We start from the raw sequence: 26,357 nt of genomic DNA on the forward strand, positions 1-26,357 counted from the left end.
TTATAGCTAATTAACACAATCCCGGGGCGTTCTATATAGTTATGTATAATGTATATTTATATTATTTATGCCTCTAACTGGAACGTACCTTGAGCATATATGCTGTGACCCGAAAGATGGTGAACTATACTTGATCAGGTTGAAGTCAGGGGAAACCCTGATGGAAGACCGAAACAGTTCTGACGTGCAAATCGATTGTCAGAATTGAGTATAGGGGCGAAAGACCAATCGAACCATCTAGTAGCTGGTTCCTTCCGAAGTTTCCCTCAGGATAGCTGGTGCATTTTAATATTATATAAAATAATCTTATCTGGTAAAGCGAATGATTAGAGGCCTTAGGGTCGAAACGATCTTAACCTATTCTCAAACTTTAAATGGGTAAGAACCTTAACTTTCTTGATATGAAGTTCAAGGTTATGATATAATGTGCCCAGTGGGCCACTTTTGGTAAGCAGAACTGGCGCTGTGGGATGAACCAAACGTAATGTTACGGTGCCCAAATTAACAACTCATGCAGATACCATGAAAGGCGTTGGTTGCTTAAAACAGCAGGACGGTGATCATGGAAGTCGAAATCCGCTAAGGAGTGTGTAACAACTCACCTGCCGAAGCAACTAGCCCTTAAAATGGATGGCGCTTAAGTTGTATACCTATACATTACCGCTAAAGTAGATGATTTATATTACTTGTGATATAAATTTTGAAACTTTAGTGAGTAGGAAGGTACAATGGTATGCGTAGAAGTGTTTGGCGTAAGCCTGCATGGAGCTGCCATTGGTACAGATCTTGGTGGTAGTAGCAAATAATCGAATGAGACCTTGGAGGACTGAAGTGGAGAAGGGTTTCGTGTGAACAGTGGTTGATCACGAGTTAGTCGGTCCTAAGTTCAAGGCGAAAGCCGAAAATTTTCAAGTAAAACAAAAATGCCTAACTATATAAACAAAGCGAATATAATACACTTGAATAATTTTGAACGAAAGGGAATACGGTTCCAATTCCGTAACCTGTTGAGTATCCGTTTGTTATTAAATATGGGCCTCGTGCTCATCCTGGCAACAGGAACGACCATAAAGAAGCCGTCGAGAGATATCGGAAGAGTTTTCTTTTCTGTTTTATAGCCGTACTACCATGGAAGTCTTTCGCAGAGAGATATGGTAGATGGGCTAGAAGAGCATGACATATACTGTTGTGTCGATATTTTCTCCTCGGACCTTGAAAATTTATGGTGGGACACGCAAACTTCTCAACAGGCCGTACCAATATCCGCAGCTGGTCTCCAAGGTGAAGAGTCTCTAGTCGATAGAATAATGTAGGTAAGGGAAGTCGGCAAATTAGATCCGTAACTTCGGGATAAGGATTGGCTCTGAAGATTGAGATAGTCGGGCTTGATTGGGAAACAATAACATGGTTTATGTGCTCGTTCTGGGTAAATAGAGTTTCTAGCATTTATGTTAGTTACTTGTTCCCCGGATAGTTTAGTTACGTAGCCAATTGTGGAACTTTCTTGCTAAAATTTTTAAGAATACTATTTGGGTTAAACCAATTAGTTCTTATCAATTATAACGATTATCAATTAACAATCAATTCAGAACTGGCACGGACTTGGGGAATCCGACTGTCTAATTAAAACAAAGCATTGTGATGGCCCTAGCGGGTGTTGACACAATGTGATTTCTGCCCAGTGCTCTGAATGTCAAAGTGAAGAAATTCAAGTAAGCGCGGGTCAACGGCGGGAGTAACTATGACTCTCTTAAGGTAGCCAAATGCCTCGTCATCTAATTAGTTTTTTTTTTTTTTTTTTTTCTTTAGCGTGCGTTTATTTATTTAAAATCTGTCCTAGTGGACAATAATTAAATGGTTTTGCGGGGGAACATTAGCTTAAGGGATACTATTGTACATGTATTTGTGGCGGGTTTTATATGTGTTGTCTATTGTTGTGGAAGATCGAGAGGGTGTCTCCTCATGAGACGTCTGCTTGTTTGGCTATTGTCTAACAGGTTGGTGGCGAGGTGGTTAGGGTGGTTTTCGAGCCTTTTCAGGTATCTCTCGCTGAGCCTGGAGATTTCATCAGCGACTTGTGGGATTCCAAGTTCCCTATGTATGGCGACATTCTCGTGGTAGGGATGCGCATTACAGGCAATTCTCAAGCACCTATTCTGGAACCGCTGTATACGCAGGCGATTCGTGTGGCTTGCCGTGCCCCATAGCTGTATCCCGTAGGTCCAGATGGGCTTGAGAATTGCCTTGTACACCAGGATTTTGTGGTTCTGCCTTAGCTTGGACCCTCTCCCAATAAGCCAATGCATCTGCCTCAGACGCGCATCGGCCTGTATGCGTTTGCTGACGATGTGGGGACGCCAAGTGAGCCTGCGGTCCAGGGTAAGTCCTAGGTACTTGGGTGCGGGTGCGTTGGGAATGATGACTCCGTTTAGCGTGACCGGTGGGCAGTCTCCTCTCCTTAGTGCAAATGTTGTTTGGGTAGATTTTTCCGCGTTCACTACGATGTTCCACCTGCTGAGCCAGGGATGTAGCGCGTCCATTTGCCTTTGGATTGTTTCGGAGGCTTCTCGTGGGTCGGATGAGGAGGCGAGGAAAGCCGTGTCATCTGCATAAGTCGCTATAGTTAGGTTCCTGGAGGGGATTATGGGAAGGTCTGCGGTGTAAAGGGTGTACAGTATTGGTCCGAGCACACTGCCTTGCGGAACTCCAGCTCTGATCAGTCTGGGTAGGCTTATTGCACTTCCGCATCTGACTTGGAATGCTCTTCCCTCAGTGTAGGATTTGAGGAGGGTAAAATGGGGGCTTGGGAGGTAGGATTTGAGTTTATGGAGGAGTCCAGGATGCCAAACTCTGTCGAATGCCTGCTTCACGTCGAGCATTACAGCGCAGCAGTATTTCTTTTGCTCGAATGCCTCGAGGATCCGTTCGACTAGCCGGTGGCATTGCTCTGGTGTTCCGTGGGAGCGCCTGAAGCCAAACTGGTGATCGGGGATCAAACCAGCCTCATCCAGTACTGGCAATACTCTGCGCAAAAATACTCTTTCGAGTATTTGGAGAGGATTGCCAGCAAACTAATCGGACGATAGGAGGCGAGATTGGCTTCAGGCTTACCAGGCTTGAGGAGGACAATAACCTCTGCTCTTTTCCACTCTTCCGGGAAGTACCCTAGCCGGAAGCAGCTGTTGTAAATGCTGGCCAGCATTTGTGTGCAGCGGGATGGGAGCATTTTTAGGGCCGCCGCATCTATACGATCCAGGCCTGGAGATTTGTTGTTCTTCAGTAGAGCAATCTCCTGCGCAACTTCCTCAGGGTCGACTGGTTCCAACGGGGGACCGGGAGAGCTTGGGCTATTGAGAAACCGGGCTGTTTCAGCATGTTCTTCGGCAGTGCAGCAGTCGAACGGAGAGAAGGCGTTGTAAAGGTGTTCGGCGAAAGCTTCTGCTCTTTCAGCATCCGAAAGGCACCAGGATCCATCTGCTTTGCGCACTGCGGAAACCTTTTTGGCTGGTCGTTTAATGTGGCGGGTGACGTTCCACAGATTGTGGTCTGGGTCCCCGGGAGAGAGTTCCTCGAGGAATCTGAGGAAGGAGTCCTGGCGTAGGCTGGAGATCTTGTCCTTCAACTCCTTTGTGGCGTGATTGAGCGCTGTTTTGTCTCTTGGATTGCGCGTCAAGAACCAAACTCTCCTGAGACGCCTCTTCTCAGTCACGAGTGCCGCAATTTCCGGGGACCAGAGGTGGAGGTCCCTGCTAGGTGTTCTCGCAGTCTTTGGTGGCGGTGGGCTTGCGAATTCCGCAGCGTTTTGCATCTGCCTGGTGAGATTCCCGATAGCTTCATCAATGTTCCTGGGTGTGTTGAGGATGGGGTTCGGATTGACGGTGGAGAGCATCCAGGACGCGAACTTGGCGGCGTCGGTATATTTTCCAGTGAGCCTTCTGAGCGGGGTTTTCCTGAGGACTGGCGTGTTGATTAGCACGTTTATTGCACAGTGGTCTGACAGGAGATCAGCATTTGTTGTGCAGCTGATCTTCGCATGCCCTATGCCTTTCGACACAGCAAAGTCCAGTAGGTCTGGAGTCTTGAGGGGATTCGTTGGCCAGTGAGTGGGCTCGCCAGTGGAGTGGCAGTCCAGTCGGTGGCGTTGCAGGTACCCAAACAGAGTTTTCCCTTTGGGGTTGTTGGCGCGCGATCCCCACCAAGAATGTTTGGCGTTATAATCTCCAGCTGCTATGAAGCGGGGCCCAAAATGCTCGAAGAACTCACTGAGGTGAGATGCTGTTATGCGGTATCTGGGGGAAAGTAGACCGCTCCAATGTCTAAATCTCCTTGCGGGCTGACAATCCTGATGACAGGACATTGTGCCCAGTCTTGCTGAAACGCGGGCAGCTCTAGGTATTGAATACCGCTCCTGATGAGGATGGCTGCTCCACCGCGTGCTCTGCCAGAAGGATGGTCTGCATGGATGAGGTCATATCCGCTGATATTAAAGTGGGATCTGGGGGAGAAGTGGGTTTCGGCTACGAGTAGGATATCGATCTGGTGGGTCTTCAGATGGTGCTCGACTATGGCCTTGCTGTTCTGCAGGCCGTTCGCATTCCAGACGACTAGGTGGAGCTTTAGTTGCATGACTTGCTGTTGAGAATGGTGGCCACCAGCTGTGTCATCTGGGTGAACATGCGCTCCATCATCCTTTCCATCATTCCTTCCATGCGAGCGAACATCGCTTCTATCTGACCGGAGTGTGGGGTTTCTGTTTGGGTTTGGACTGGGGTTGTGGGATTCTGCGGTGCTGCGTGCACTCCGTTGAGGGCGTCTCGGTAGCTCCTGCCAGAGGTGACGTTTGGTGATGCCACGGGCGGCGCCTTGTTAGCATTAGCGACGGGCCTTGTTTTCGGAGCAGCGAGTGCTTTGGCCCTTTTGTATGCAGGGCATCCCTTGAAAGACGCAGGATGGTCCGCCTGGCAGTGGAAGCAGCACGCTTTGTCGTCCTCCCTCTTCTCACATGCCCTCGATTCGTGAGGGCCTCCACACTTTACACATCGGTATTCCAGGAAGCAGTAACGCTGTGTATGACCGAATCCTTGGCACCTGAAGCATTGAGGCACGTCGTTGAACTTCTGCGGCGGTTCAATGGTTACTACCGACCTGCAGATCCGCTTGACTTGGTAGACGTCTTTGTTGTTGCTGGAAGGCTCCAGGTTGGCGAAGAATATTCCCAGCGGTTCTTTAGTTCTTCTGCCAATGGGATTGTGCAGATCTCTAACAGCGTGCCCTTGTCTGCGAAGGTCTTCAATGATTTCCTCACGATCGGTGGAGTGGTGGAGTCCTTTGATGACAACCTTGTATGCACGTTCATCTTTCGGCTGGAAAGTCCGATGCCTCTTGTTTTGGGCCACAAGTTGGAGACGCAGAGCTGTATAGGACTCTTTGTCCGGCATCATGACACGTACGTTGTTGCCATTCACGGTCTTGTAGGTAAAATTGTTCTTCGGGCCTACAAGAGTCGTGATCATCTTGACGAGTGCCGAGATGTTGGTCACATCGGGGATAAAAATCGGAGGTGGCTTGATGGTCTTCGGGGTGGGCTTTGGTTTCTCGGGGGTCTTGGGCTTGGAATCGTCTTTAGGTCCGGGTTCGTCATCAGGGCTCTCTTGGTCGTACTCGTCTTCTTCGGTCGAGAGTAAAGCGAAGGCGTTGTTGGCGAGCTTCTTGCGCAGAGCTGCGCTAGTGCTTGGCTTATCTTCCAGCTCCTCTCCCTGTGCTTTCTTTGCCGGTTTTCGCTTTATCTCGCCCGGCTCTGTATGCGAGGTGCTTCCCTCGCTGCTGGAGCTGCTCTTGCGTGTTCTCAGAGCCTTTTTGCGTGGTGTTGTTCCAAGCTTGTGGGTGCGCGGGGGGCCTGCCAGTCCATCTTCTCCAAAGTTGATAAGGAGTGAGGAGGGGGGGGGGGGGAAGCGGGGCACCGTAAGCCGGTGAGCCAGGCAGCACGTGGCTGCTGCTTTGCAATTATACCGCTGCTTCGAGCACTGGGTTTTTTGCGCTGATAACACGCACACTCGGGTGTGCGATGGTGTTAGTGCGAACTACCGTTAGGTACGTTGGCTGGGCCAATCAAAACGCGCGACAAGATCACGCGACGCGAAGTGGCTGGGCACAAGTAACGGGACTTACAACTGTGAACAATTTGCTAACAATTTGCTAACAATTTGCTGTCGATCCGCAGGCACGTCTGCACTCGTCGAGTGTTCGATCGCGACTGATCTAATTAGTGACGCGCATGAATGGATTAACGAGATTCCTACTGTCCCTATCTACTATCTAGCGAAACCACAGCCAAGGGAACGGGCTTGGAATAATTAGCGGGGAAAGAAGACCCTTTTGAGCTTGACTCTAATCTGGCAGTGTAAGGAGACATAAGAGGTGTAGAATAAGTGGGAGATATTAGACCTCGGTTTGGTATCGTCAATGAAATACCACTACTCTTATTGTTTCCTTACTTACTTGATTAAATGGAACGTGTATCATTTCCTAGCCATTATACGGATATATTTATTATATCTTATGGTATTGGGTTTTGATGCAAGCTTCTTGATCAAAGTATCACGAGTTTGTTATATAATCGCAAACAAATTCTTTAATAAAACGATGCATTTATGTATTTTTGATTTGAAAATTTGGTATAACTCCAATTACTCAGGTATGATCCAATTCAAGGACATTGCCAGGTAGGGAGTTTGACTGGGGCGGTACATCTCTCAAATAATAACGGAGGTGTCCCAAGGCCAGCTCAGTGCGGACAGAAACCACACATAGAGCAAAAGGGCAAATGCTGACTTGATCTCGGTGTTCAGTACACACAGGGACAGCAAAAGCTCGGCCTATCGATCCTTTTGGTTTAAAGAGTTTTTAACAAGAGGTGTCAGAAAAGTTACCATAGGGATAACTGGCTTGTGGCGGCCAAGCGTTCATAGCGACGTCGCTTTTTGATCCTTCGATGTCGGCTCTTCCTATCATTGTGAAGCAAAATTCACCAAGCGTTGGATTGTTCACCCATGCAAGGGAACGTGAGCTGGGTTTAGACCGTCGTGAGACAGGTTAGTTTTACCCTACTAATGACAAAACGTTGTTGCGACAGCATTCCTGCGTAGTACGAGAGGAACCGCAGGTACGGACCAATGGCACAATACTTGTTCGAGCGAACAGTGGTATGACGCTACGTCCGTTGGATTATGCCTGAACGCCTCTAAGGTCGTATCCGTGCTGGACTGCAATGATAAATAAGGGGCAATTTGCATTGTATGGCTTCTAAACCATTTAAAGTTTATAATTTATTTTATAAACGACAATGGATGTGATGCCAATGTAATTTGTAACATAGTAAATTAGGAGGATCTTCGATCACCTGATGCCGCGCTAGTTACATATAAAAGCATTATTTAATACAATGACAAAGCCTAGAATCAATTGTAAACGACTTTTGTAACAGGCAAGGTGTTGTAAGTGGTTGAGCAGCTGCCATACTGCGATCCACTGAAGCTTATCCTTTGCTTGATGATTCGATAAATAAATGATTTTTTCCTGTAGCCAAACACCTCGTCATCAATTTAGTGACGCATATGATATTGTCCCTATCATATAATTAATATAAAGACTTTAATGGATTGTGTCAAGTTGCCAAACACCTCGTCATCAATTTAGTGACGCATATGATATTGTCCCTATCATATAATTAATATAAAGACTTTAATGAATTGTGTCAAGTTGCCAAACACCTCGTCATCAATTTAGTGACGCATATGATATTGTCCCTATCATATAATTTTTGATATAAAGACTTTAAAGAATTGTATCAAGTTGCCAAACACCTCGTCATCAATTTAGTGACGCATATGATATTGTCCCTATCATATAATTAATATACAGACTTTAATGAATTGTGTCAAGTTGCCAAACACCTCGTCATCAATTTAGTGACGCATATGATATTGTCCTTATCATATAATTTTTGATATAAAGACTTTAAAGAATTGAATCAAGTTGCCAAACACCTCGTCATCAATTTAGTGACGCATATGATATTGTCCCTATCATATAATTAATATAAAGACTTTAATGGATTGTGTCAAGTTGCCAAACACCTCGTCATCAATTTAGTGACGCATATGATATTGTCCCTATCATATAATTAATATAAAGACTTTAATGAATTGTGTCAAGTTGCCAAACACCTCGTCATCAATTTAGTGACGCATATGATATTGTCCTTATCATATAATTTTTGATATAAAGACTTTAAAGAATTGTATCAAGTTGCCAAACACCTCGTCATCAATTTAGTGACGCATATGATATTGTCCCTATCATATAATTAATATAAAGACTTTAATGGATTGTGTCAAGTTGCCAAACACCTCGTCATCAATTTAGTGACGCATATGATATTGTCCTTATCATATAATTTTTGATATAAAGACTTTAAAGAATTGTATCAAGTTGCCAAACACCTCGTCATCAATTTAGTGACGCATATGATATTGTCCCTATCATATAATTAATATACAGACTTTAATGAATTGTGTCAAGTTGCCAAACACCTCGTCATCAATTTAGTGACGCATATGATATTGTCCCTATCATATAATTTTTGATATATAGACTTTAAAGAATTGTATCAAGTTGCCAAACACCTCGTCATCAATTTAGTGACGCATATGATATTGTCCCTATCATATAATTAATATAAAGACTTTAATGGATTGTGTCAAGTTGCCAAACACCTCGTCATCAATTTAGTGACGCATATGATATTGTCCTTATTATATAATTTTTGATATAAAGACTTTAAAGAATTGTATCAAGTTGCCAAACACCTCGTCATCAATTTAGTGACGCATATGATATTGTCCCTATCATATAATTAATATACAGACTCTAATGAATTGTGTCAAGTTGCCAAACACCTCGTCATCAATTTAGTGACGCATATGATATTGTCCCTATCATATAATTTTTGATATAAAGACTTTAAAGAATTGTATCAAGTTGCCAAACACCTCGTCATCAATTTAGTGACGCATATGATATTGTCCCTTTCATATAATTAATATAAAGACTTTAATGGATTGTGTCAAGTTGCCAAACACCTCGTCATCAACTACTATATTATGGTTGCGCCGACCTCTCATATTGTATTCTCTTATGTGTTCATAGGATTTTGACAATTATACGAGTAAATTAAATAATATACATATGAAAATGATTAATTATTATATGTATAAGGGAAAAAATGATGAAATATTCCCATATTATCTTAGTATTATAGAGGAAAGACCGTTGCCGACCTCTGATATTGTTCAAACTTATGTATTTATATGATTTTGGCAATTATATGAGTAAATTAAAAAATATACATATGAAAATGGTTAATTATTATATGTATATGGGAAAAAATGCTAAGATATTCCCATATTCTCTTAGTATTATAGAGAAAAGCCATTTAAGTGAGAGGGTATAGTAGTGTAAACGACCGGAATTACGACAGAGGGTTCAAAAACTACTATAGGTAGGCAGTGGTTGCCGACCTCTCATATTGTTCAAAACTTATGTATTCATATGATTTTGGCAATTGTATGAGTAAATTAAATAATATACATATGAAAATGATTAATTATTATATGTATAAGGGAAAAAATGCTGAAATATTCCACATTCTCTTAGTATTATAGAGAAAATCCATTATAGTGAGAGGGTATAGTAGTGTAAACGACCGGAATTACGACAGAGGGTTCAAAAACTACTATAGGTAGGCAGTGGTTGCCGACCTCTCATATTGTTCAAAACTTATGTATTCATATGATTTTGGCAATTATATGATTAAATTAAATAATATACATATGAAAATGGTTAATTATTATATGTATATGGGAAAAAATGCAGAGATATTCCCATATTCTCTTAGTATTATAGAGAAAAGCCATTTAAGTGAGAGGGTATAGTAGTGTAAACGACCGGAATTACGACAGAGGGTTCAAAAACTACTATAGGTAGGCAGTGGTTGCCGACCTCTCATATTGTTCAAAACTTATGTATTCATATGATTTTGGCAATTGTATGAGTAAATTAAATAATATACATACGAAAATGATTAATTATTATATGTATATGGGAAAAAATGCAGAGATATTCCCATATTCTCTTAGTATTATAGAGAAAAGCCATTTAAGTGAGAGGGTATAGTAGTGTAAACCACCGGAATTACGACAGAGGGTTCAAAAACTACTATAGGTAGGCAGTGGTTGCCGACCTCTCATATTGTTCAAAACTTATGTATTCATATGATTTTGGCAATTGTATGAGTAAATTAAATAATATACATATGAAAATGATTAATTATTATATGTATAAGGGAAAAAATGCTGAAATATTCCCACATTCTCTTAGTATTATAGAGAAAATCCATTATAGTGAGAGGGTATAGTAGTGTAAACGACCGGAATTACGACAGAGGGTTCAAAAACTACTATAGGTAGGCAGTGGTTGCCGACCTCTCATATTGTTCAAAACTTATGTATTCATATGATTTTGGCAATTATATGATTAAATTAAATAATATACATATGAAAATGGTTAATTATTATATGTATATGGGAAAAAATGCTGAGATATTCCCATATTCTCTTAGTATTATAGAGAAAAGCCATTTAAGTGAGAGGGTATAGTAGTGTAAACGACCGGAATTACGACAGAGGGTTCAAAAACTACTATAGGTAGGCAGTGGTTGCCGACCTCTCATATTGTTCAAAACTTATGTATTCATATGATTTTGGCAATTGTATGAGTAAATTAAATAATATACATATGAAAATGATTAATTATTATATGTATAAGGGAAAAAATGCTGAAATATTCCCACATTCTCTTAGTATTATAGAGAAAATCCATTATAGTGAGAGGGTATAGTAGTGTAAACGACCGGAATTACGACAGAGGGTTCAAAAACTACTATAGGTAGGCAGTGGTTGCCGACCTCTCATATTGTTCAAAACTTATGTATTCATATGATTTTGGCAATTATATGATTAAATTAAATAATATACATATGAAAATGGTTAATTATTATATGTATATGGGAAAAAATGCTGAGATATTCCCATATTCTCTTAGTATTATAGAGAAAAGCCATTATAGTGAGAGGGTATAGTAGTGTAAACGACCGGAATTACGACAGAGGGTTCAAAAACTACTATAGGTAGGCAGTGGTTGCCGACCTCTCATATTGTTCAAAACTTATGTATTCATATGAATTTGGCAATTATATGAGTAAATTAAATAATAAACATATAAAAATTAATATTTATTATATGTATAAAAAAAAAAATAATCATATTATATATGAATAATGGAAAAAAAATGAAATGTTCCTATAATCTCTTAATATATAAGAGAATAGACCGTATGTTGGATGGCAAACGGAATTGAAAATACCCGCTTTGAGGACAGCGGGTTCAAAAACTACTATAGGTAGGCAGTGGTTGCCGACCTCCCGCATTATTCGAAATATTTATTTCGGATTATGTTTATATTGGTTACATAAAATAAAGTATATTATTATCCGTACAAATTTGTTTCTCAGTTCTATAGAACACGGGACTTGGCTCCGCGGATAATAGGAATATACGCTTTTTAGATAATATCGTTGAAACAAAAGTCAAGTTTCTATTATATATAGAATAACAAATCGTTTCCATATATTATCGTTAATTTTTGGAGGCAGGCAAATATTAATTTATTACCTGCCGTATAGTTGGATTATTATATCGTTACGGTATAATACAAATATGGATTCTTATGAAAGAAATATAAAATTATATATTAAATGTGGAAATATTATCATATGCGCTTGGTTTTATGTTATATATTACCAGAGAGATATATGAAAAGAGATAAATTTTAAATTTATCTTCAAAATGCAAATGATTTAACTTAATATTTATATTGGTTAAACAAAAATTGTACATGTGTGGATACAATAATTATGTATGTTGGAAATAAAATGATATTTTATAATGAAATATGTATATATAAAAAGATAAAATTATAGAAACATATATATTACAATAATTATATGAAATTCTTGTTATATTGGTAAAACAAGTATAAATTAAAAATGAAAATATGGATTACGAATGCTATATAAAAATGGCCGTAATCGAATAGATTTTTTACTTATATTTATATATTTAAAATTTTACCCAAAGGCGAAATATTGAATTTTATTCAATATAATAAAAATCATGGAATTATATAAAGTGAAAAATCTATATATCTATTATATTGCTTATTTCGATTCAAAAAATATGAATGGAATATGAAGGAAAAACATTATTCTGGTTGATCCTGCCAGTAGTTATATGCTTGTCTCAAAGATTAAGCCATGCATGTCTAAGTACACACGAATTAAAAGTGAAACCGCAAAAGGCTCATTATATCAGTTATGGTTCCTTAGATCGTTAACAGTTACTTGGATAACTGTGGTAATTCTAGAGCTAATACATGCAATTAAAACATGAACCTTATGGGACATGTGCTTTTATTAGGCTAAAACCAAGCGATCGCAAGATCGTTATATTGGTTGAACTCTAGATAACATGCAGATCGTATGGTCTTGTACCGACGACAGATCTTTCAAATGTCTGCCCTATCAACTTTTGATGGTAGTATCTAGGACTACCATGGTTGCAACGGGTAACGGGGAATCAGGGTTCGATTCCGGAGAGGGAGCCTGAGAAACGGCTACCACATCTAAGGAAGGCAGCAGGCGCGTAAATTACCCACTCCCAGCTCGGGGAGGTAGTGACGAAAAATAACAATACAGGACTCATATCCGAGGCCCTGTAATTGGAATGAGTACACTTTAAATCCTTTAACAAGGACCAATTGGAGGGCAAGTCTGGTGCCAGCAGCCGCGGTAATTCCAGCTCCAATAGCGTATATTAAAGTTGTTGCGGTTAAAACGTTCGTAGTTGAACTTGTGCTTCATACGGGTAGTACAACTTACAATTGTGGTTAGTACTATACCTTTATGTATGTAAGCGTATTACCGGTGGAGTTCTTATATGTGATTAAATACTTGTATTTTTTCATATGTTCCTCCTATTTAAAAACCTGCACTAGTGCTCTTAAACGAGTGTTATTGTGGGCCGGTACTATTACTTTGAACAAATTAGAGTGCTTAAAGCAGGCTTCAAATGCCTGAATATTCTGTGCATGGGATAATGAAATAAGACCTCTGTTCTGCTTTCATTGGTTTTCAGATCAAGAGGTAATGATTAATAGAAGCAGTTTGGGGGCATTAGTATTACGACGCGAGAGGTGAAATTCTTGGACCGTCGTAAGACTAACTTAAGCGAAAGCATTTGCCAAAGATGTTTTCATTAATCAAGAACGAAAGTTAGAGGTTCGAAGGCGATCAGATACCGCCCTAGTTCTAACCATAAACGATGCCAGCTAGCAATTGGGTGTAGCTACTTTTATGGCTCTCTCAGTCGCTTCCCGGGAAACCAAAGCTTTTGGGCTCCGGGGAAGTATGGTTGCAAAGCTGAAACTTAAAGGAATTGACGGAAGGGCACCACCAGGAGTGGAGCCTGCGGCTTAATTTGACTCAACACGGGAAAACTTACCAGGTCCGAACATAAGTGTGTAAGACAGATTGATAGCTCTTTCTCGAATCTATGGGTGGTGGTGCATGGCCGTTCTTAGTTCGTGGAGTGATTTGTCTGGTTAATTCCGATAACGAACGAGACTCAAATATATTAAATAGATATCTTCAGGATTATGGTGCTGAAGCTTATGTAGCCTTCATTCATGGTGGCAGTAAAATGTTTATTGTGTTTGAATGTGTTTATGTAAGTGGAGCCGTACCTGTTGGTTTGTCCCATTATAAGGACACTAGCTTCTTAAATGGACAAATTGCGTCTAGCAATAATGAGATTGAGCAATAACAGGTCTGTGATGCCCTTAGATGTCCTGGGCTGCACGCGCGCTACAATGAAAGTATCAACGTGTATTTCCTAGACCGAGAGGTCCGGGTAAACCGCTGAACCACTTTCATGCTTGGGATTGTGAACTGAAACTGTTCACATGAACTTGGAATTCCCAGTAAGTGTGAGTCATTAACTCGCATTGATTACGTCCCTGCCCTTTGTACACACCGCCCGTCGCTACTACCGATTGAATTATTTAGTGAGGTCTCCGGACGTGATCACTGTGACGCCTTGCGTGTTACGGTTGTTTCGCAAAAGTTGACCGAACTTGATTATTTAGAGGAAGTAAAAGTCGTAACAAGGTTTCCGTAGGTGAACCTGCGGAAGGATCATTATTGTATAATATCCTTATCGTTAATAAATATTTGTTATAATACAAATAAATACAATTTACCAAAATAAAAATATTACAAAATGATTCCACGGAATCAAAAGTTAAAGTCAAAATAAAATGAAGATGGCTTTTATTTTATATGTGGGGCTTGGCAACCTCATAAAAAGACTTTAACATTATTAATGTTGCTGTGCGTATTTGTGGCAGTACTTACTACAACAACGGCGTTTCCTATAAAAACAAATTCTCGAAAATGGAAATCGAAGAAACTAAACTAAATTCGAAAGTAGAAGTCGAATTAAAATAAAAATAATTTTGAATGTGTGGTAATCAAAATAAGTGTGTGTGTATATGGACCATAATATACACGCGTTGCGAATATGTATTGTTCATCTATGTTATGAGCATACGTTGGCTAATGCAACAACCTAAAATATACAATGTTTGTACCTGTCATCCATCAGGTTAATGTTTTATATAAATTTTGCAGTATGTGTCACCCAAAATAGCAAACCATAACCAGATTATTATGATACATAATGCTTATATGAAACTAAGACATTTCGCAACATTTATTTTAGGTATAAAAATAAATTTATTGAAGGAATTGATATATGCCAGTAAAATGGTGTATTTTTAATTTCTTTCAATAAAAACAATATTGACATTATATAAAATTGAATTATAAAACTCTAAGCGGTGGATCACTCGGCTCATGGGTCGATGAAGAACGCAGCAAACTGTGCGTCATCGTGTGAACTGCAGGACACATGAACATCGACATTTTGAACGCATATCGCAGTCCATGCTGTTATGTACTTTAATTAATTTTATAGTGCTGCTTGGACTACATATGGTTGAGGGTTGTAAGACTATGCTAATTAAGTTGTTTATAAATTTTTTATAAGCATATGGTATATTATTGGATTAAATAATGATTTTATTCATAATATTAAAAAAGAAATGAAAAACATTATCTCACATTTGAATGTGAAAAACGAAGAGAAATATTTTCTTTTTCAATCAAATAATACTGAGAAATGTCTAGCATAAAAAATTGAAATATTTTTCATCTAGAATTGTCTCTTATTAATGATTCGGAAAAAGAAAAATCTTGGTTTTGTTATTATTCTTCGTTGGTTCGTTAAATGGATAAAAATGACTTTGCTTACAAGAACTATTGGAACTATTTATAACGAATTTAATTGATTGTTTTATCATTTATATATAAAGAATTTATGGCAAAATATAGTTATATATACAACCTCAACTCATATGGGACTACCCCCTGAATTTAAGCATATTAATTAGGGGAGGAAAAGAAACTAACAAGGATTTTCTTAGTAGCGGCGAGCGAAAAGAAAACAGTTCAGCACTAAGTCACTTTGTCTATATGGCAAATGTGAGATGCAGTGTATGGAGCGTCAATATTCTAGTATGAGAAATTAATGATTTAAGTCCTTCTTAAATGAGGCCATTTACCCATAGAGGGTGCCAGGCCCGTATAACGTTAATGATTGCTAGATGATGTTTCCAAAGAGTCGTGTTGCTTGATAGTGCAGCACTAAGTGGGTGGTAAACTCCATCTAAAACTAAATATAACCATGAGACCGATAGTAAACAAGTACCGTGAGGGAAAGTTGAAAAGAACTCTGAATAGAGAGTTAAACAGTACGTGAAACTGCTTAGAGGTTAAGCCCGATGAACCTGAATATCCGTTATGGAAAATTCATCATTAAAATTGTAATATTTAAATAATATTATTAAGAATAATGTGCATTTTTTCCATATAAGGACATTGTAATCTATTAGCATATCCCAAATTTATCATAAAATATAACTTATAGTTTATTCCAATTAAATTGCTTGCATTTTAACACAGAATAAATGTTATTAATTTGATAAAGTGCTGATAGATTTATATTATTACAGAGCGTTAATTTTTCGGAATTATATAATGGCATAATTATCATTGATTTTTGTGTTTATTATATGCTCTTGTATGATTAACAATGCGAAAGATTCAGGATACCTTCGGGACCCGTCTTGAAACACGGACCAAGGAGTCTAACATATGTGCAAGTTATTGGGATGTAAACCTAATAGCGTAATTAACTTGACTAATAATGGGATTAGTTTTTTAGCTATTTATAGCTAATTAACACAATCCCGGGGCGTTCTATATAGTTATGTATAATGTATATTTATATTATTTATGCCTCTAACTGGAACGTACCTTGAGCATATATGCTGTGACCCGAAAGATGGTGAACTATACTTGATCAGGTTGAAGTCAGGGGAAACCCTGATGGAAGACCGAAACAGTTCTGACGTGCAAATCGATTGTCAGAATTGAGTATAGGGGCGAAAGACCAATCGAACCATCTAGTAGCTGGTTCCTTCCGAAGTTTCCCTCAGGATAGCTGGTGCATTTTAATATTATATAAAATAATCTTATCTGGTAAAGCGAATGATTAGAGGCCTTAGGGTCGAAACGATCTTAACCTATTCTCAAACTTTAAATGGGTAAGAACCTTAACTTTCTTGATATGAAGTTCAAGGTTATGATATAATGTGCCCAGTGGGCCACTTTTGGTAAGCAGAACTGGCGCTGTGGGATGAACCAAACGTAATGTTACGGTGCCCAAATTAACAACTCATGCAGATACCATGAAAGGCGTTGGTTGCTTAAAACAGCAGGACGGTGATCATGGAAGTCGAAATCCGCTAAGGAGTGTGTAACAACTCACCTGCCGAAGCAACTAGCCCTTAAAATGGATGGCGCTTAAGTTGTATACCTATACATTACCGCTAAAGTAGATGATTTATATTACTTGTGATATAAATTTTGAAACTTTAGTGAGTAGGAAGGTACAATGGTATGCGTAGAAGTGTTTGGCGTAAGCCTGCATGGAGCTGCCATTGGTACAGATCTTGGTGGTAGTAGCAAATAATCGAATGAGACCTTGGAGGACTGAAGTGGAGAAGGGTTTCGTGTGAACAGTGGTTGATCACGAGTTAGTCGGTCCTAAGTTCAAGGCGAAAGCCGAAAATTTTCAAGTAAAACAAAAATGCCTAACTATATAAACAAAGCGAATATAATACACTTGAATAATTTTGAACGAAAGGGAATACGGTTCCAATTCCGTAACCTGTTGAGTATCCGTTTGTTATTAAATATGGGCCTCGTGCTCATCCTGGCAACAGGAACGACCATAAAGAAGCCGTCGAGAGATATCGGAAGAGTTTTCTTTTCTGTTTTATAGCCGTACTACCATGGAAGTCTTTCGCAGAGAGATATGGTAGATGGGCTAGAAGAGCATGACATATACTGTTGTGTCGATATTTTCTCCTCGGACCTTGAAAATTTATGGTGGGGACACGCAAACTTCTCAACAGGCCGTACCAATATCCGCAGCTGGTCTCCAAGGTGAAGAGTCTCTAGTCGATAGAATAATGTAGGTAAGGGAAGTCGGCAAATTAGATCCGTAACTTCGGGATAAGGATTGGCTCTGAAGATTGAGATAGTCGGGCTTGATTGGGAAACAATAACATGGTTTATGTGCTCGTTCTGGGTAAATAGAGTTTCTAGCATTTATGTTAGTTACTTGTTCCCCGGATAGTTTAGTTACGTAGCCAATTGTGGAACTTTCTTGCTAAAATTTTAAGAATACTATTTGGGTTAAACCAATTAGTTCTTATCAATTATAACGATTATCAATTAACAATCAATTCAGAACTGGCACGGACTTGGGGAATCCGACTGTCTAATTAAAACAAAGCATTGTGATGGCCCTAGCGGGTGTTGACACAATGTGATTTCTGCCCAGTGCTCTGAATGTCAAAGTGAAGAAATTCAAGTAAGCGCGGGTCAACGGCGGGAGTAACTATGACTCTCTTAAGGTAGCCAAATGCCTCGTCATCTAATTAGTGACGCGCATGAATGGATTAACGACGGACGTGTTTTCGTTGCGCTCGTGTACAGATTGCGAAGAACTTGGTTTTCCGTGTTTGGAAAGTAATAAAATCGGTGAATTAGTGCTCCGCGAAAGTCGTGTGCTAATTTTCGTGTGTTATAAACAAGCGGTTTGGAAGTAATTAACAATTAATTGTTGGGAATTTTCCACTTAGCACGTGCTGAAGGCGAACTTACGAGTAAGTTTTTCGAGTAAGCTTTTTGATCAGCTGTCACAAAGCTTATTGGTGGGAGTCACTGCTAAGGTTTGTGTCTAGGGAGAGTTTTAGTGCTACCAGACTCTACCGATAGGTGGAGCTCGAGTTCCAGAGCAACTACCTTTTGTCAGCGAGTAAACGAGCATACGGTTGCTGGCGTCGACGGTAGGTGGAGCCACCATCGTATTTATGCCGATGGAGAGCGACAGCAGCGCGAGTGCCTTGAGCGGAAGTAGTGCCTCGATGAAGTCCAGACGAGGCAGGCGCAGAAGCCATCTGGCATCTAAGAGCTCGGCGCCAACGCAGGCGAAATTGGTTGCCCTGGCATCGAATGGAGTGCCAGAACCCGTTGGGGTACTGGAGGAGCCGTTTTCGTCGCTGGAGGACGCCCGGGCGGCTACGGAGAACGCTGCCATTGATGCTGCCCCCCCCACGCTGCTGCCACCGCTGCTGATCCTACTGCTGCCCCTGCTGCCGACCACACTGCTGCCTCCGCCGTTTTCACTGCTGCTAAAATTGTTGCCACCACTGCCACTGCCGCCACCGCTGCCGCCCGTGCTGGGCAAGCAGCCATGATGGCAGAGCTGTCGGCCACACAGCGCATGGTGAGAAGCAGCTTCCGCAGACTAGGAGAAGTGGACACGGAAGAGCTCTCATATGCTATCAGCCGCTACGATGAGCTGGTGTTGGCGCTAATGCTCCGGTGCGGAGAGCTGGAGACGCGGCTTGCTATGCCGCCACCGCCGCCGCCGTCGTTGAATCTGTTGAAAAATACGGCCGCCAATGCTCCCCAGATGCAGCAGGTTGCACCCATCGCTGCCCCGCGGACTACCAAGGTCCGCGAGACGTGGTCAGCGTGGTGAAGTGCGACGACCCTGCGCTATCGGGGAAAGACATAGCGGAAAAGGTGCGAACGATGGTTGCACCCTCTCTCGGAGTCAGAGTACACGAGGTCCGTGAGCTCCGTCGAGGTGTGGTGCGATCATTCGCACTCCTTCGGTGGGAGAGCTGCAGAAGGTGGTCGCTTCAAAAAGATTCGCCGAGGTTGGCCTAAATGTGGCACGGAATGCGGCCGAGAAGCCGAAGGTCGTCGTATATGACGTCGACACAGCTATCGGCCCTGAGGAGTTTATGAAGGAGCTCCACGAAAACAACTTCGACAGCGAAATGAATCTGGCCCAGTTAAGAAGTCAGTGCACCTGGTGACCAAGGCGTGGTCGGTAGCTGACGGCGCCACAGTAAATGTGACGCTGGAGGTTGACGACCGGGCGATGGCGAAGCTTGATGTAGGTCGTGTCTACATCAAGTGGTTCTCATTCCGATGCCGGTCACAGGTCCGCACATACGCCTGCCACAGATGTGTGGGTTTCGACCACAAGGTCAGCGAATGCCGGCAGAAGGATAGTGTCTGTCGCCAGTGCGGGCAACAAGGCCACACTGCGGCAAAGTGCCAAAACCCGGTGGACTGCCGGAACTGCCGCCACAGAGGGCAACCCTCGGGGCATTACATGCTCTCGAGCGTTTGCCCGATATACGGGGCGTTGCTGGCGAGGGTGCAAGCTAGACACTAATGTTTAGCTTCATCCAAGCGAACTGTGGCCGAGGCCGAGCTGCGACCATCGAGCTCGGAGTCCGACTCAGGAGATCGGAGTCTATGTTCGCGCTGGTGCAGGAGCCGTATCTCGACGGGGACGGAATGGATGTGCTGCCTGAAGGAATGAGAATTTTCATCGATCGGCGAGGGAAGGCAGCCATCCTAGTGGATCACCAGGAAGCCATCTGTATGCCAGTGGAGACCCTCACCACAGATTATGGCGTATGTCTGGTCGTGAAAGGGAGTTTTGGCTCAATCTTCCTTTGCGCCGCATACTGCCAGTATGATGCACCTCTGGAACCGTACATCCGGTACATGGATGCGGTCCTGCTGCAGGCCAGCAGAACCCCCGCAATCCTGGGCCTCGACGCGAATGCAGTGTCCCCCATGTGGCTTAGCAAACTCTCTCGTCATGCCGAGGGGCAAGCTAACTACAGACGGGGTGAGCTGCTGTCAGAGTGGATGCTGGAGGCAAGAGTCGCCGCCCTAAACCAGTCAACAGAGGTGTACACGTTCGATAATTACAGAGCTACAAGCGATATCGACGTGACAATCGTCAATGAGGCAGCATCTATGTGGGCCACATATGAGTGGAGAGTGGACGAGTGGGAATTGAGTGACCACAACATCATTACTGTTGTGGCCGAACCAACTACCGCGCGCGCAGTTGAGAGCATAGCTCCTGTGCCGTCCTGGAACTTCTCCAATGCACGTTGGCGATTGTTCAAGGAGGAAATGGTGAGTAGAGCAGCCGAACTTCCGGAAAACTTCTCAGAGTCGCCGTTGGACCAGCAAGTTTCGACCCTGCGCAGTATAGTACATAATGTATGTGATATTGCGCTGGGAAGAAAGTCCATCCGATTGCCCAGCAGGAGAGCACGTTGGTGGACTGCCGACCTCTGTGATGCAAGGCGCGAAGTCCGGAGACTTCGTCGCCTACTTCAAAATGGAAGGCGTCATGATGATGATGCCGCAATAGAGCGTGTATTGGTCGACCTGAGGCGGGCCTCAGCCAACTACAAGAAGCTCATTTGGAGGGCGAAAATGGATGAGTGGAAACGCTTCGTGGGAGATCATGCCGACGACCCATGGGGGCGCGTCTATAAGATTTGCCGAGGCCGCAGGAAGTGCACGGAGATTGGGTGCCTCCGCGTGAATGGCGAGATGATCACCGATTGGGGTGACTGTGCACGAGTGCTCCTCCGCAATTTCTTCCCAGTTGCGGAGTCCGAAGCACCGACTGCCATCGCGGAGGAAGTCCCACCGGCCCTCGAAGTATTCGAGGTTGATGCATGTGTTGCCCGGTTGAAGAGCAGGCGCTCTCCCGGCTTGGACGGCATTAATGGCACTATCTGCAAGGCAGTCTGGCGCGCCATACCCGAGCACCTTGCATCGTTGTTTCCCGATGCATCCGATTAGGATACTTTCCCGCTGAGTGGAAGTGCCCACGAGTTGTCTCGCTGCTCAAAGGGCCAGATAAGGACAAATGTGAGCCCTCCTCATATAGAGGAATATGCTTGCTACCAGTCTTTGGTAAGGTGCTCGAGGCCATCATGGTGAATCGTGTGAGAGAAGTTCTTCCGGAAGGCTGCAGATGGCAATTTGGATTTCGCCAAGGACGATGTGTGAGGATGCTTGGAGGCACGTGAAGAGCAGTGTTTGTGCCAGCCCGGCGCAATACGTGCTCGGCACATTCGTGGACTTCAAAGGAGCATTCGACAACGTCGAATGGAGTGCTGCACTCCGCCGACTAGCCGACTTGGGATGCCGGGAGATGGGCTTGTGGCAGAGCTTTTTCTCCGGCCGAAGAGCAGTGATCCGAAGCAGTTCCGTACTGTGGATTACCGGTAACTAGAGGCTGCCCGCAGGGTCAATCAGTGGCCCATTTATCTGGGACATACTGATGGATGTACTGCTTCAGCGTCTCCAGCCGTATTGCCAGCTGAGTGCATACGCGGATGACTTGCTGCTTCTCGTCGAGGGAAATTCCGAGCTGAGCTAGAGGAAAAAGGTGCAGAGCTGATGTCCATCGTAGAAGCGTGGGGAGCGGAAGTTGGCGTTACCGTCTCGACCAGCAAGACGGTAATAATGCTGCTGAAAGGTGCCTTGAGACGTGCGCCTACGGTGAGGTTTGCTGGAGCGAACCTTCCGTATGTGCGTAGCTGTCGGTACCTTGGCATCACGGTCAGTGAAGGAATGAAATTCCTCACGCACATAGCTTCGCTTCGCCAGCGGATGACCGGAGTCGTTGGAGCATTGGCGCGTGTGCTTCGAGCCGACTGGGGCTTCAGTCCTCGAGCCAGGCGGACCATATATGACGGACTCATGGCACCTTGTGTGCTGTTTGGTGCCCCGGTATGGTATGACACCGCCGAACAGGTAGCCGCCCGGAGACGACTAGCCTCCTGCCAGAGGCTAATCCTGCTTGGATGCCTTTCGGTATGCCGAACAGTGTCCACAGTGGCACTGCAGTACTTGGCGGAGCTCCCCCGCTGACTTGGCTGCTAAGTTTTTAGCGTCAAGTACAAGCTGAAGCGTGGATACCCGCTGGAGGAGAACGACTGGCTATACGGCGAGGACACTACGTGTCTAAGCTGGAAGCAGAGGAAGACTCGCCTAGAGGAGTGCTTGCTGCAGAATTGGCAAAACAGATGGGATGACGACAGCGAACCAGACGGGTGACGCACAAGTTCATCCCATACGTCACTCTCGCCTATCGAGATCCAAGCTTTGGATTCTGCGATGAGGACGTCTTTCCTGCTGACAGGTCACGGGTCGTTTAACGCATTTTTGCAAGGGAAGCCCTCAGCGATACCACTGCTTGCGCTTGTGGTGATCCATATGAGGACTGGATGCACATATTGTGCGCTTGTCCTCTATATGCAGATTTGCGAAACCTCGATGGACTTGGAGTGCAGCGCCTTGGCGAAAACTGGACCTTCAATAGAATCCTGGAGATCAGCAGAGGATTCAACGGCTGCAGCGTTTGCGGACGAGGTGTTCCGTAGGAGGAGGGGTATTTAGCCCAAAACTTCGCCGTGTGGTTAGCGGGCGAGAATACTTCCACAGCCCGCTATTGCTTGTCGTAAGAGGCGACAATATAGCGACTGGTTCCTCTAACCATGCTTGTCGGAGCAAAAGGAGGAGGCCCACCGAGCCTCTCTTCGGTACCACGGGTTGTGCTGCTCCAAGACAGCACATTGAGGTAGGCCCCCTGGTGGGAGTATCGTGGTGGCTGTGGTTGATACCCATATCGCGGGTAGAGCCTTCGTGTTCGACGTTTGAGTTACGGTGCTAGTTGCGCAAAACTCGGGTGCTGTGACCCAGAGATCCAGTAGAGATTTTAGGTAGATCTCGCTCCTCAGCAAGGGGGAGTGCTTGCCCGCAAGCAAGTACTCGAATTGCTACCGGGGTGGTCGCTATGTACATAGCTATAGCTTCCAGTCCGGGACGTTTGTCTGGCGTATCCAGACTCATGCACCATGTTGATACATGCACCACTTGTGGGTGTTCAGGTGTCGTGGTTGTAATCCCTTCAGTGTGGAACACGCCACGTAAAACAAGTTCGGAGAGGTCCGAAAGTCACTGTCCCTATCTACTATCTAGCGAAACCACAGCCAAGGAACGGGCTTGGAATAATTAGCGGGGAAAGAAGACCCTTTTGAGCTTGACTCTAATCTGGCAGTGTAAGGAGACATAAGAGGTGTAGAATAAGTGGGAGATATTAGACCTCGGTTTGGTATCGTCAATGAAATACCACTACTCTTATTGTTTCCTTACTTACTTGATTAAATGGAACGTGTATCATTTCCTAGCCATTATACGGATATATTTATTATATCTTATGGTATTGGTTTTGATGCAAGCTTCTTGATCAAAGTATCACGAGTTTGTTATATAATCGCAAACAAATTCTTTAATAAAACGATGCATTTATGTATTTTTGATTTGAAAATTTGGTATAACTCCAATTACTCAGGTATGATCCAATTCAAGACATTGCCAGGTAGGGAGTTTGACTGGGGCGGTACATCTCTCAAATAATAACGGAGGTGTCCCAAGGCCAGCTCAGTGCGGACAGAAACCACACATAGAGCAAAAGGGCAAATGCTGACTTGATCTCGGTGTTCAGTACACACAGGGACAGCAAAAGCTCGGCCTATCGATCCTTTTGGTTTAAAGAGTTTTTAACAAGAGGTGTCAGAAAAGTTACCATAGGGATAACTGGCTTGTGGCGGCCAATGCGTTCATAGCGACGTCGCTTTTGATCCTTCGATGTCGGCTCTTCCTATCATTGTGAAGCAAAATTCACCAAGCGTTGGATTGTTCACCCATGCAAGGGAACGTGAGCTGGGTTTAGACCGTCGTGAGACAGGTTAGTTTTACCCTACTAATGACAAAACGTTGTTGCGACAGCATTCCTGCGTAGTACGAGAGGAACCGCAGGTACGGACCAATGGCACAATACTTGTTCGGAGCGAACAGTGGTATGACGCTACGTCCGTTGGATTATGCCTGAACGCCTCTAAGGTCGTATCCGTGCTGGACTGCAATGATAAATAAGGGCAATTTGCATTGTATGGCTTCTAAACCATTTAAAGTTTATAATTTATTTTATAAACGACAATGGATGTGATGCCAATGTAATTTGTAACATAGTAAATTAGGAGGATCTTCGATCACCTGATGCCGCGCTAGTTACATATAAAAGCATTATTTAATACAATGACAAAGCCTAGAATCAATTGTAAACGACTTTTGTAACAGGCAAGGTGTTGTAAGTGGTGAGCAGCTGCCATACTGCGATCCACTGAAGCTTATCCTTGCTTGATGATTCGATAAATAAATGATTTTTTCCTGTAGCCAAACACCTCGTCATCAATTTAGTGACGCATATGATATTTCCCTATCATATAATTAATATAAAGACTTTAATGGATTGTGTCAAGTTGCCAAACACCTCGTCATCAATTTAGTGACGCATATATATTGTCCCTATCATATAATTAATATAAAGACTTTAATGAATTGTGTCAAGTGCCAAACACCTCGTCATCAATTTAGTGACGCATATATATTGTCCCTATCATATAATTTTTGATATAAAGACTTTAAAGAATTGTATCAAGTTGCCAAACACCTCGTCATCAATTTAGTGACGCATATGATATTGTCCCTATCATATAATTAATATACAGACTTTAATAATTGTGTCAAGTTGCCAAACACCCTCGTCATCAATTTTAGGACGCCATATGATATTGTCCTTATCATATAATTTTGATATAAAGACTTTAAAGAATTGATCAAGTTGCCAAACACCTCGTCATCAATTTAGTGACGCATATGATATTGTCCCTATCATATAATTAATATAAAGACTTTAATGGATTGTGTCAAGTTGCCAAACACCTCGTCATCAATTTAGTGACGCATATGATATTGTCCCTATCATATAATTAATATAAAGACTTTAATGAATTGTGTCAAGTTGCCAAACACCTCGTCATCAATTTAGTGACGCATATGATATTGTCCTTATCATATAATTTTTGATATAAAGACTTTAAAGAATTGTATCAAGTTGCCAAACCCGTCACAATCATTAATAGTACGCTATATATTGTCCCTATAAACATTAATTATAAGACAGATTTAATGGAATTGGTCTAAGTTGCCAAACACCTCGTCATCAATTTAGTGACGCATATGATATTGTCCTATCATATAATTATATAAGACTTTAAGAATTGTTCAAGTTGCCAAACACCTCGTCATCAATTTAGTGACGCATATGATATTGTCCTATCATATAATTAATATAAAACTTTAAAGAATTGTTCAAGTTGCCAAACACCTCGTCATCAATTTAGTGACGCATATGATATTGTCCTATCATATAATTATATACAGACTTTAATGAATTGTGTCAAGTTGCCAAACACCTCGTCATCAATTTAGTGACGCATATGATATTGTCCCTATCATATAATTTTTGATATAAAGACTTTAAAGAATTGTATCAAGTTGCCAAACACACCTCGTCATCAATTTAGTGACGCATATGATATTGTCCTTCATATAATTATATAAAGACTTTAATGGATTGTGTCAGTTGCCAAACACCTCGTCATCAATTTAGTGACGCATATGAATTGTCCCTATATATAATTTTTGATTAAAGACTTTAAAGAATTGTATCAAGTTGCCAAACACC

At 42.5% G+C, this 26,357-nt stretch overlaps 2 non-coding genes and 2 pseudogenes across 2 annotated transcripts; all 4 read left to right on the forward strand.

Moving 5' to 3' along the window:
- Window positions 1-7,557, forward strand: part of LOC116802972 — an 8,444-nt pseudogene extending 887 nt beyond the window's left edge.
- Window positions 7,558-12,380: 4,823 nt separating this feature from the next.
- On the forward strand, window positions 12,381-14,374 carry LOC116802971. The gene has a single exon (XR_004363284.1). It is a non-coding gene; the product is annotated as a small subunit ribosomal RNA (ribosomal RNA).
- A 687-nt stretch (window positions 14,375-15,061) lies between these two features.
- LOC116802967 lies at window positions 15,062-15,240 on the forward strand. The gene has a single exon (XR_004363282.1). It is a non-coding gene; the product is annotated as a 5.8S ribosomal RNA (ribosomal RNA).
- A 394-nt stretch (window positions 15,241-15,634) lies between these two features.
- On the forward strand, window positions 15,635-24,979 carry LOC116802968 (annotated as a pseudogene).
- Window positions 24,980-26,357: the final 1,378 nt, after the last annotated feature.

The sequence above is a fragment of the Drosophila sechellia genome, unplaced genomic scaffold (assembly GCF_004382195.2).
Source record: "Drosophila sechellia strain sech25 unplaced genomic scaffold, ASM438219v1 U_261, whole genome shotgun sequence".
Lineage (NCBI taxonomy): Eukaryota > Metazoa > Arthropoda > Insecta > Diptera > Drosophilidae > Drosophila > Drosophila sechellia.